The sequence below is a fragment of the Ischnura elegans genome, chromosome 13, assembly GCF_921293095.1.
Source record: "Ischnura elegans chromosome 13, ioIscEleg1.1, whole genome shotgun sequence".
Classification (NCBI taxonomy): domain Eukaryota; kingdom Metazoa; phylum Arthropoda; class Insecta; order Odonata; family Coenagrionidae; genus Ischnura; species Ischnura elegans.
The window spans coordinates 742001-754944 of NC_060258.1; the positions used below are offsets into that span (position 1 = coordinate 742001).

Genomic DNA, 12944 nt, shown 5'->3' on the forward strand with positions numbered 1-12944 from the left:
ATATCGCAGTTTGCGACCCGTCCAACGCTCTGGTTATAAAGATACGCTCTCAGTTCCCCAGTCACGGTATCACAACCTTTTTTCCTTTTTGGCCCCTGTGCACTCAGTCCCCAACGAACTTTAGATAAAGTGCAAACGGAATTAGACAGGGAACTATTCTAATTGATCAAGAAAAGTCATTTAAGGGCGATTTAAATGCCAGCTCTAATTATTTCATTTTTCTGTAACTCGAATCATATTTTGGAGAGAGGTAAAGGTCGCTTTGCTTTCACTTTTATGTTTTATATTTATATAGCTGAATTTTCACTATCATTAATTCATCCTCAACATCATCAGGGTATTTATGTGATTTTTGAACGTGATAACACATCGTAAAATATATCTTGGTGAACTCTGGCAGACAAGTTTTACTCAAATACTCCGGTGTTTCCCTCTTTTTACCGTGAATATGACGGTGCCTTCCGTCAAAATATTAAAATCCTCAATTAATGATCTTCCATTCATACAAAACTATTACCACTGGACCGCAATATTAAAAATTGAATTATATACAGGTAATTTTTTAGAGATAGTTCATTTTTTTAATGTTAGGCGATAGCAGCGGACATTATAAAAAAAGGCGATTGAATTCGTGTATGAACTTAATCAATCAGTCATTAAGTATAGTCTGCTTGAAGTGTGGCACTATGTTTAGGCAAATATTAAGTAAAACTTCCACGGGTGCTTTTTCCGTGTCGACTGGCTGCAACGTTTCTCGACCAATGCTGGTCGCTTTTTCAAGGTATTCTGATGAATTGGATATTTTTACTCAAGGTCATAGGGAACCGTGTCAGGGAGTGGGGTAAAGGAGAGGGAGGTTTGAGGAGTAGGTTGTCGAGTGTTCCACCCGATTACGGGTTGCCCAGTACTCTAAGGTTAGTATTCCGGATAAAATTGTTCTCCTCTTTCCTACTATGGTGAGGTCTTGTAATACCGAAGGGGCCAACCAGTCGAGAAAGAGCCAGGATGAAGGCTTGCATATCGATGTGGAATTCAGTCAAACGGCAGAGGATATGTGCCTTCTGGGGTGTGCAGGGAGAAGGTGGCTGGAGAATGCAGAAGATGACTTCAATATAAAATGGTGTAAGGAAATGGCAACCTTTTCTTTTGAATTGATACAGGTGAAGTTAAGTGTGAGCTTCCAATAAAATCTCGGGACTCTAACTTCACATATAAAGATAGCCACCAAAATATGGAACCAATATCCCAGAAAGAAGATGAATGTGCCGGAGATAGCGGCAAGATGAATGCTCGGTTAAGCAAGGATCACAAACATAACGAACTAAAGAAGGGTTTGGTGAGGATCCAGGGACCCAAATATTCGATGCTGATAAGCTTACTCTCACCGTAATGACCGATTACAGTGCTACTATCTGACAAAGCAAAATCCTATGAAGTCGATATTCAATGCGGCCGCTTAAAACAATCACTTATAATAGGGGTTACCCCATTTGCCAGCCACAGAAGAGACAGAGAGGGATCTGAAGAAATTTCCATTAGATATGGAAAAGAGAGTGGGCAAATTTAGCCTCAAATTTGATGCAAAGAAAATCAAGATATTGGTATTTTACATATCAGATTCTGACTCGTGACCCATTTCTAGTGAATGCGGCTGAAAGGTCACAATTTAAGGTATGTACGAAAGGTCCTCTTCCCTGATCAACTTAAATATTTACTTCGGTTAATGATCGTTATTATTTACTAAGGTTAATGATCGTTATGTACTGACCAGTGGATACAATTTAAAATACTTAGGTTTTAAAGTAAAATGTAGAAGGTATGCTGAGGGAAATACACTCTAATATGTGAAAATAACAAAGAAAGTTGGATACATTTTCTCAAGGTTACGGCCGCGTTGGTTAGTTTTAGCGGACTTAACCCGCTAACCTTTTATCCATGTCAACAGCTTGGAAGCCTTCGTACCTATAGAGGTATTTTATGGAATGGTAATCTGTCTTGTACTATAGTTCAGAATATGTACTTCTTCTTTCATATTTTCCGGGGGCTATTTTTATTCTATAAAGTGGAATTACAAACAGCCAGACTCAAGCATTGGTTGCTGAAAGGTGAACGCTTTCCTGCTGTTCAGGCTGTGCCCCTTGGCCTCTTGTCAGTGTATTTTCATTTACTACCTCCCAAGGGCTTTAAATATAAAATAATGTTCCACATAATATGATTTCTCCTTGATTGTTTGAGTTAGCAGCTTAAAAATGATCAAAATATTTTATAAATGGGCATTGAACAATAATCATAGAGCTGGGTATGTCGAAAAAAGACTCGTTTGGAATTAAATTCACCCTTGCGAAAAATTTTTTCATTCAAGTCAGGGTCTCAGGTTTTATTCTTTTAAAAAAATATTATGTTAAACACTGCCACTGGAGAATTGAAGTTAAACATTTTGCGAAAATTCAAGTAATGACAAATACCAGTGGAAGGGAGATCACAAATAGCGCAAGGAATCCCATTTTGGCTGCAGACAGTGATGAGTACCACTTTAAACTTGACATAAACAAAGTTAAAACTATCTTCCTTCATAATCAGGAACATTTCTAACGGAATCTACAGCGGGCGAGTTTTTTTTATGAAGAATGACATCAACCAATCAGACTCTGCCAAAGGTGGCTGAAGACCTAAAACAAGGGCTCCGCGAGACTCTCGACTATCCGAGAGTCTCGGCAGTCGAGACGAGACTTAAATGTCCTGGCTTTGTCGGGGCGAGAGTCTTCACTAGTCTCGAGAAGTCGTGACTTTTCCAGAAACCCGTCGAGATTCTAGGGTCCGCTCAGAAAATAAAAAAATTAAACTATATTTTAGATATCTTTTATACACTGAGAATAATTTAACAAAAATATTATTCAAAGAAATGGTATATATGTACTTCCAAAACCAACACTTTTGATAAAATATCGACATAGCAAAATTGTTCATTGCTTAACTAACTAACATTAACTGGTGATCATGATTTTTATTACATTAGTTATCATCCATAAACATTGGAAGCAGGTGAGTAATAATTAAGTGCTCCTTTTTCGTTAATTTAAAACTGAATGTTTCCATTTTATTGTATTATTGACAAAATAAACATTGGTGTAACTCAATAGATAAAAAGGGTAAAGGGGCCAGACTTCTCGATGCGATATTCTTTTCAAACGAAGTGTTCTAATGCGACGAAATAATTTGTTTCAAACGTGCTGAGAAATAGCCAACAATCAACTACGTACTGGATTTAAACATTTTATCAATTTCGACTGCCATTCATTCCTAATATGTATCGCTAACTGCAGAAAGTCATCATTTCAAAAATGGACGATTTTTACTTATTTCTCTTAGTTGTTGCCAGATGCAAGACTCAAAGTTTCCTATGGAAAAGAAAAAAATTATGGAAACATATGTTCGGTGTAATTATCATGGCATGTTTACTTATAGTAGGAAATTTCGAGTCTTAAACCTAGCAAAACATTAGATAAAAAATAAATATCATCAAACTTGGAGATGGTTTCCTGCAAATAGCGATTCATGTGGGGATTTAAAGGAAAAATCCAAGCTATGAGAAAAATTTGCTCAAGAATGTTAGAAGAAACTTATGGAGAAAATATCATAGATTTGGATCCCATTCTATTGTCCTGGCCCCACTCTCATGCCGACAGTTTCTGCTTTCTCTGTGTAGTTGTAGTGCTGAGTCAGCATTTTCCTCGTTCCCAAAGTCTGAGCTCTCAGTTAAATGAAACGAAGAAGGGTTAGCTGTGAGCAGTGCTCTCATACGTACCATTCATCCTGGCTGTCTGTCTCTGTCGCTGATTCATTAATGCCTGAGGAGCTGCCACAGCGTTGCATCAGTGGCTGCTGCTCTTCTGTACTTGTGTCTGGATGCATTGAAATCACCTCCTCCAGGTCTTTCTGCGACGCCCGGAGAGCAAGGTCTGCTTTATCCATCGTGGCAGAACTCCTGGATCAAGGGAAAAGTAATAATGTTAGCTAATAGGAGCTGACGAACAATATAGAATCACTAAAGGTAGCAATCACTGTGCGTCCAATACATGTTGTAAAAAATTGATATAGCTAATTTAAGAAAAAAAATTTATTACTTACCTAACCAAAATTTACTGATGATCATGATTTTTGTTATCTTAGTTATCATCCATAATCATTGGTAAAAGATGTGTAGTGATTCAGTGTAGGAGTTATTTTTTTGTTAATTTAAAACTGAATGTTTCTGTTTTATTATATTACTGACAAAATGAGCATTGGTGTAACCATTTAGATGAAATAAAATATATACCTAATAATAAATGCGTAAGTATTAAGGGGCAAGACTTCTCGAGACTGGAGTGAACTATAGTCCCATGGGCGCCGCTATAACCGCGCCGAGAGTCTTGTCGACAATGGCGAGAAATTCAAGTCTCGTCTGGACCACCGAGACGAGACTCTCACAGATCATCATTTAAAACCCTACGTAGGATGCGATACTCTTTTGATGTGAAGTATGAAAATACGACGGAATAATTTGTTTTAAATGTGATGAGAAATAGCCATCAATCGAAATATGTACTAGATTGAAACGTTTTATCCATTTCAAGCGCCATTCATTCCTAATATGAATTGGTTACTGCAGAAAGTCGTCATTTCCAAGTTGGACGATTTTACTTTTTTTATTTTAGTTGTTGCTAGGGGCAAGACTCAGCGTTTCCTACTGAAAACAAAGCATTTTATGGAAACATATGCTTGGTTTTATTGGCATGCGTGTTTCCTTTTAGTAGGAAGCGTTGCGTCTTGCGCGTAGCAACAAATTAGTTAAAAAAAGATTAATTAGCAAACTTGGACATGCTTTTCTGCAGTTAGCGATTGATGGGAGGATTTTTCGGAAAAATAAAAGCTATTAGAAAAATTAACTCTAGGATGTTAGAAGAAACGTCTTATAAATATTATCATAGATTTCATTTATCCCATTTCATTGTCTTGGCTCAACTCTCGTGCCGACAATTTGTGTCTTCTCTGTGCTCTGAGGTGTAGTGTTGAGTCAGTGATTCCCTCGTGTCCCAAATGTGAGCTCTCTGTTAAACGATACAGAGTAGCGTAAGCTGTGAGAAGTGCTCTCATACGTACCAATCATCCTGTCCGTCTGCTTTAGACGCTGAATTATCAGCAATTGAGGAGGTTGGGTCTTCTTGCATCAGCGGCTGCTGCTCTCCTGGACACGGGAGTATAGACATTGGCACACCTTCCTCCATGTCTTCGATCGACCTCCGGGAAGCAACGGCTGATTTGAGCATGATGATAGAACTCCTGGATCGAGTGAAAATTATTAAAAGTGAATAAACAAATAAATAAATAGTAAAGTAATAAAAGTGAGCAAACAGGAGCTAAAGGACACTGTAGAATCATTAAAGTTAGTAATCAGTGAGCATTCTACCATGCTTGACCACTTCATTCCGTCTATTGCTTAGTAAACCAAACCATGTATCAAGCATGTGACGACAGTGCTACCATTAAACGCACGTGTGAGAAATCTTGAATCACACCAAAACAGATTACAGTGCAAGGGATAGCAGAAGCACGAATGCGTTGAAAAATCCAAGCTATGGTTGTATTCGTGACTACTGTGCTCGAAGACCGCATGGCTCGTGATCAGGAAAGATTGAGTGAAAATATGTGTATGTGCGATATATATGGTTCAGAAGTTTGGACCATTTTAAAAAGTAATCTGAAAAGAATAGTGATCTTGGAGCCCTGGTGCTGGAGATGAATGCTGAAGGCGAAATGGACGGATAGGGTGAGGAATAAGGAGGAAGGAGATTATGTAGAAGAAAGACCACTAGAGATCGTTGTATGCCGAAAAAGAACAAGGCGGATTGGCAACAGAATTAGAAACAGCATTTAATACGAAGGAAACATGTAGGATGGATAAACCGATGGAAAAGTTTCCTGAGGAAGACACGAGGGCAAATATCAGAGTTATTTCGTGAGAAACATAACCACCTCCGTCTCGGCGTATTGCATTACAATACATCGACTGTTGGATTTTTTTCACCGCTTAGCATCGTTAAATTTTGCTATTAAAATTGGTTCGGGTCGTCCAGTAAGACAAAATCATCATACATACGCGTGATTTACAGAAATCAGTAATGTTGTTTGTTAAAATCTAAGTGAACAGGAATACGTAGATATTTCCCTGGAATGAGGAGAATAATGGATGGGGAATGAATGGAAAAATCTTCAGAGTAGGACATGTGGACAAATATTGGAGTCAGATGAAGAAGGATTCAGGGAACAAGAGCTTCAAGGAGGTTGATAAAACTGCCAATGGGAGAGATAGGGAGAAATGATGACCTGCAGTGGGTATAACAAACTTAGGATTGAAATACTTTGCAGGGATATATGCATTCTAAATCATGAGAAGTCGCATTGAAAAAGTATGCATTTGATACATCACATTACCGTGAGTATATGTTTCAGAAAACGCCCCTAATTTTACCTCATTTCTCCATAACATTTGTATCACTGCTATTCAATTACGCGAGTGGACACTTTTGTAAACCCATTTAAATGAACACAAGGTAGCAAATCCAGAGAACAAGCGTATAATCACTTGTTGCAATATTGGTGCACTTTTTTCGAACGCGAAGCACTGAATAAAGAATATCAACATAGAAAAACTAATTGAAAACTTGTTTTCTACAGTGAAGGTAACTTTTTAACGATTTCATGGTTGATACTTTCAAAACAAAATTTTTTTAGTCTTCGACATGTTTGTAACACGACTCACGCACTGATATGTGGTCTCTTTTGCTGATATTGGCGAACCTAATATTGCTAATATTGATGACGTTTACGGTCGATAGAAATTATTATATGTTGAATTGAATTGAGTAGATGCAATTGCAATCAAAGAAAGTGTTTTTTATGATATAAGAATTATATTTATACAAATAATATTTATATAAAAGATATCAAAATTAATTAGTTGCCTTCATCACAGTTATGGGCCTATAATTCGCTCAATGAAAGAAAGATAAAGAAAAGAACATTCATAATCCCTTTGGAGAAAATGCTCAATAATTGGTGAAATGTTTGGGCATGCATTGCATTGTTAATGCATTGAAATAAAATATGGAATGCACTCTGTATACATTTATTTTTAACGTCATCGGTCATCGCTTCGCGGAGTGACGTCTCAAACATATTTTCCTTGGTCAAAATATTTAACGATCACAGCGGTTACGTTTCACTAACATATCAGCTGAAAATAGATTTTTACGAGAGTAAACTAGTTCATTCTCTCCACTTACATTTCTATTTGATTTTACTACAGCCGATGGATATCTAACAATTACCGTACAAACGTATACTTTCAAGGATATCCCTACCATTAAATTGGCTAACAGGACACAGACCTTATACATAAATTGAAGTATCACGAATGATGGGAAAACTCCAATGCCAATCTTCGGTTAAATACTAGTGATTATGGGAGCATTTTTCACTTAACCCTTTAAAACCCAGAGCTGCTTAAGGAAGAATTTAAATTTCAAGATTTTTCATTCTGAAAAGATGAAAATTTTGCACTCAATCATAATTATCGAGGTAGATATGAGTCTCGTCAACAAAATGTGCACCTCAAAATAATATGCAGTTTAGATATTCCCTCAATAGAGCTGAAAATTTATACGTTTTTTTATGTTGATTTGAACATTGAGTCATAATGGGTTAATGTAGTTAATTTTTCAGAGCAAAACTTAGCCACTTACAAATATCAGCCGGACACTAAGTCCAAAAATTGTCAAACTGATTCGGCGGGACTCTGACCATCCTAAAAACTAAGAAACAGCGTCACCAGATATTTAGAACCCCCTAGCTCATCGCAAACAGTGGCAATAGTTATGGAAGGTCGGCCATTTTGTGCAGTGCTATCAAGTCTGTTGGATCTCATTCCGCCCGCTCGCTCGCCCGCTGATACGTATTTTGTTAATTGACGTTGCACGATTCGGTGTCTCTTCTTAAAAGATGCAACCCATGAAGCACCAGCAGGGAATTCAAATCCTGGAGATATGTGCTGAAAGCACGCATAAATAGCATATTCTTGTAAAGTCCGAGTCATCAACGGCTCATTGCTGTTCCTGGCTTCGACAAAGTGATCGTATACCCTGTATCGTATACATCTGTCGATCATTTCAAGCTTGTCGAGTTTCGTTCCCCCTGATTTTATATCTTTCTCCCGTATGTAACCGGGGAAACTCTCCGGAGACAATATGTTTAAAATATTTTGCTTTGGAAATGAGTTCCCTTCACTTCGAAGCCAACACCACAGTTTTACCACTCCTGCTTTCATGAATCTTGGCACGGAAAGAATAATTCAAAGTAAGGGTTATCTAGCGACAAAAATGTAAGTTTAGGGCTTATTCTCAAACAACAGTCAAGTAAAAAATGTAAAACGTCCTAAATGAACAAATTAGAAGAGGATGGAACGGATTACAAAAAATGGAGGAGGTGGCAGACTGGAAAAAACTTACTCTCACCGAGTCTCGAACGCTGGATTTTCCCCTCAGAAGCGCGGTACTTTTATACAATAAACGAAATTTTTAAAATTAAATTCAACGTGACCATATTTTTCAATTTTTAAATGATTTTTTCTCTCAAACCCGGGCGTATTTGGACAAAACCCTTCAACTGTATTCCTATCTAAGTGTCTACTTTCAAATGAAAAAGGTTTCATCTTCTTTCTTGACATCAGTTAGGAAAAGTCTCCTTGTTAGTATCGAAATTATACTCACAGTGAAATTGGACCTCGCAAATGAAAAAGGCAGGGTTATTCAGAAGTGGTTCTCTTGCTTGCTGTCTGCAAGGAGCTTCTTAAAAGCGTCTTTTTCGGTCTGGAAGAAAGAACAGGATTATCTCACACTTATTCCTAATAATTCGTATCATCTGCTATTTAACTTTAGGTACTGGAAGTGCGGGCGATCGCAGATAGCATGAGATTGACAAGTTATCAGAATGGCAGGAGACGAGAAATTCGCTGTTGGCGTCTTTTGGGGCGGTGGCTCAAATGTCCACCATTGCCGAACCGAAGGCATTTATCTTGAAAGAGGTGTTGCCTCAGAAAACACAGATAACACTGGACGGCGAAAAATTACATTTTCTCGACCCCTGATTCTATTCCTGCTGATTCTTATGCAAAATGACCTCCTGAAGCAGAATATGACATCCGTTTTTCTCCATCACCCACCATTTTTGTGAGGAAGCCCCCCTCTACTTTTCATCTCTTTCGCAATAATTTGGAGGAATGAAAAGGATTATATTAGTATATATACTTCTTATTTGGTTTTTGAGAGGTTAAATGTTCTAAAAATTATAATTAATGGTTAGGATGTATATTTGGGGGGATTAGCTTCCGTTAATGATTAAAAGAAAACATTGCAAATTATCAACCTTTCCTTTCATCGCAATTTTTTCACTTATTTTCTTCACATTTCAGCTGCCATTTCATCCTTCAAAACCCGAAATATCCCAGGTTGATGGAAAATGATATCAACAGCCGTCCAGTGTTATTGACAAATGGAATTGTATTTAGCACTGTCATACAATTAAAAGCGTGTCCTGGCATTACGATCTCTCCTGGAGGCCGTGGGTTATCATTGGCAGGGAGACGGTGCTACCCTTGGCGAAAAAACTGTAACTGTTGAATTAAACACTAAATTGGGGCCAGTGTTAAAACTAACAGTAACAGTTAAAACTAACAATAACTGTAAACTCTAACAGTAACTGATAAATCCAACAGTTATTGATGAATTCAGCAGTTGCTGTTGGATTCGACAGTGGTCCCAACTAACTTTTGAAAATTTCAACAGTTTTTTCGCTAAGGGTAGCCACGAATTCAGCGAGAGAAAAAGAGACAAGTCTTCGGGTTAATAAAAAGGGAATTTCTGTATATTTTAAAGCGGAACAAATTATATCGCTCCGATAAATGTCGAGAAAAAATATGCAAGAAAGAGCATAGTCATAAGTGCTGTGAACAAGTTGTTATGGTGGATGATTGATGCGAATAATAAATGCTCAATTCGTCCACTTTCAGATAATACCGGGCAAGTTATGGGAAATGTTGGATAAGCTAAATCTCAAAGAAAGGAGAAAGGTTGTTCTTGGGTTGAGATGATCCCGGATTTTCATGAGCGGAAATCGGGATATACAAAACGCATGCATGTATAACGTATTTGTACAATGCATATATAGGCTATCCTTAACTTGAAATTATCTGCAGATTAAACTGTGATACTCGATAGGAGAAAGTACTAAAAATTCTAAATTCGTTTTAAATATTTCAAACATGAAAGGTATGAATGAAACCAGTTAGAGGTAAATATAAAGAGCTCATATCCAATTTTTACTCGAGATGAGCAGCCTGAAATGTGCGGTATGAGCTTCGGACACACGAACACCACGAGCCGTATCTCTATTGGCTGACGCCGCGTGACGTGTCAACCTCGTGATTTCCTCTTGTCTAAAGCTTAGAGATTAAGAGAACTCGTTCATCCCGTGGAATATGTTGTAAAATGCTTCTCAAAATGGCGGAACAAGGCGGTCATTTTGTTACGGTTGATTCCCTAAATCATGGGATTATAAATAAAGAATATTTAACTCGGAACAAATTATATCGCTCCGCCAAAAATCGAGGAAAAAATTATGCCTAGTTATTGGTGCTGTGAGGAAGTTGTTATGGCGAATGAATGCTGTGAATAATAAATGCACAATTCGTCCAGTTGCAGATAATGCCGGGAAAGTTATGAAAATGTTTTGGGATAAGCTACATATTAAAGAAAGGAGAAAGATTATTGCTGGGCTGAGATGATCCCGGATTTTTACGTGCGGAAATTGGGATACACATGACGTATGCATAAACGACAGAAGAGAATTATATATAGGAATATTATCACATAGTATCGGTATTATACTCACAGTTAAAATTGGATATAGCAAATAAAAAAGGCAGGCTTATTCAGAAGTTGTCTTCTAGCTGACTGTCTTCAAGGTGCGTCTTAACGGCGTCTTCTCCGGTCAGAAAGTAAGTGAAGTATTATCTCACACTCGCTCCTAAAACTGCGTTTTATCTAAAGGTACTCGAAATAACGGCAATCGCAGATAGCATGATATTCACACGTTATCAGAATGGCGTCAGACGATAAATTCGTTTTCGGCGACTTTAGTGGCAGTGGGTCTAAGGTCCACAATTTCCAAACCGAAGGAATTTTCCTTGGAAGAGGTTTGGACTGAGAAAACACAGATAATTGACATGTTATCTCGAAGGATTTATAGGAGCAAAAAATGGGCGCAGTGATGAGAATGGATTCGATGAAATGCAAGTTTGATGTGACTACGAGACTTCTAAAAATAACAATAGGGTGGTTTCCTTTTATTTTTTTATTGCCTAAATCGAATGATTATTACTCCGGGAGTACGCATTTCGCACTTTCAGATTTTTAAAATACGACATCAATTTTTCACGATTAACTGAAAAGTGAAAATTTTCAAGCGCGCGAAAACGCGACGGGTATGTAAGAATGCCGGGAAAACTCCGTGTGGCGTCGTTCTGATTCCCGCTACCGCAAAAGAGGTGACCTTGGGGTGAAGCTCTGAGCACTGATACGACGTAGGATGCTAGCAGGTAGCAGAGAACCATGCTAGCTGGTAGCGTTTGGCTTAAATAAGGATTACTAATACCTTATCAAGCGAAGAAAACTTTCGGACATAAGCCAGTTTTAATAGGTGATTATTAAGACATGTTCCCCTGAGCTCTGTGCCTCATGAATGAATTGGTAATCTCAAATGATGTAAAACTTCTATCTACTGGTATAGAATTTAGGTACCTGTGACATCATGTGGAGTGACATCGCATGGGCGCCAATCTGGCCTTTTTCAAATGAGGATAAAATTGACCCTTGCCATTCTTCTAAACCGGTATTTCTAAAACAAAATAATTTGTATATGATGAATACACTACTGGTCGGTAACAAATCGCAATCGATGCCTTTCGTTTTCTTTGATGAAGGAAACTACCCTATTGTCGGTTTGAGCCCTAAAAAATGACTGCTGTGAATGATAGTCCAGAAGAATATTCTTGCGTATATCTTTTAATAAAGATCAATTTTTGGCACGAGGTGAACCTAAGGGTCTTAGATAGGGCACGATAGCTGCTAATTGACGGATGTGAATAAAGGAAGATATGTTTTTATCTTTTTTTCCAATTCAATGACGTTCTATCTTCTTGCTTATCAAGAGATGATACATAATTGTAGGGTGAACAATCCGAGAATGTAACTATAGAAAAAATTTGAAAATAATTTGGTCACAGCCACGAAAATAGTATCAATCATGAAAACAAATGCTGAAAAATATTAACTAAATAATATCACAGCCGCGAAACATATTTTTAACATCTTTAAAAAATCAGTCTTTCTTTTGATACAAGTCTGGATTGATGAAATTTTTGTAATATGCTACACAAATCCTACGTATTGGCGTTTTGGAATAATAATTTATTTTAATCTTTGATATGTAAAATGTTCTTTTCAACCGGCTATTAGCATTTGGAACTATAATTCTTATTCCCTCCAGTAACTAGTAACATAGGCCCTTATTGGTGACATCATTGAAACAGCAGATCCTTTATGATTCTTCTATTTTGCAGGGTTTGGAGAGCAAACACTTTTAACATATCGCTATAACAAACGTAATTTTCGAAAGCGGATACGCATGATATAATACAATATATAGAAAATCAATCGCTTTCAATGAAGGAAAAATAGATCAAATAATAGCCCTTAAGTCACAATGAACAACTGCGATACGCCTACACCTCAAGAAATGAATCATAACCACGCCGTCGCTTGTATTCAAGTATGCAACCTCTACTATGG

The 12944-nt window shown here is 37.5% G+C and overlaps 1 long non-coding RNA gene across 1 annotated transcript; it reads right to left on the reverse strand.

Moving 5' to 3' along the window:
- Positions 1-5158: 5158 nt before the first annotated feature.
- LOC124170461 lies at positions 5159-11073 on the reverse strand. The gene is made up of 3 exons (XR_006867473.1): positions 10987-11073; positions 8808-8906; positions 5159-5322 (listed from the first exon to the last, which is right to left on the reverse strand). It is a non-coding gene; the product is annotated as an uncharacterized LOC124170461 (long non-coding RNA).
- Between the last annotated feature and the right edge of the window lie 1871 nt (positions 11074-12944).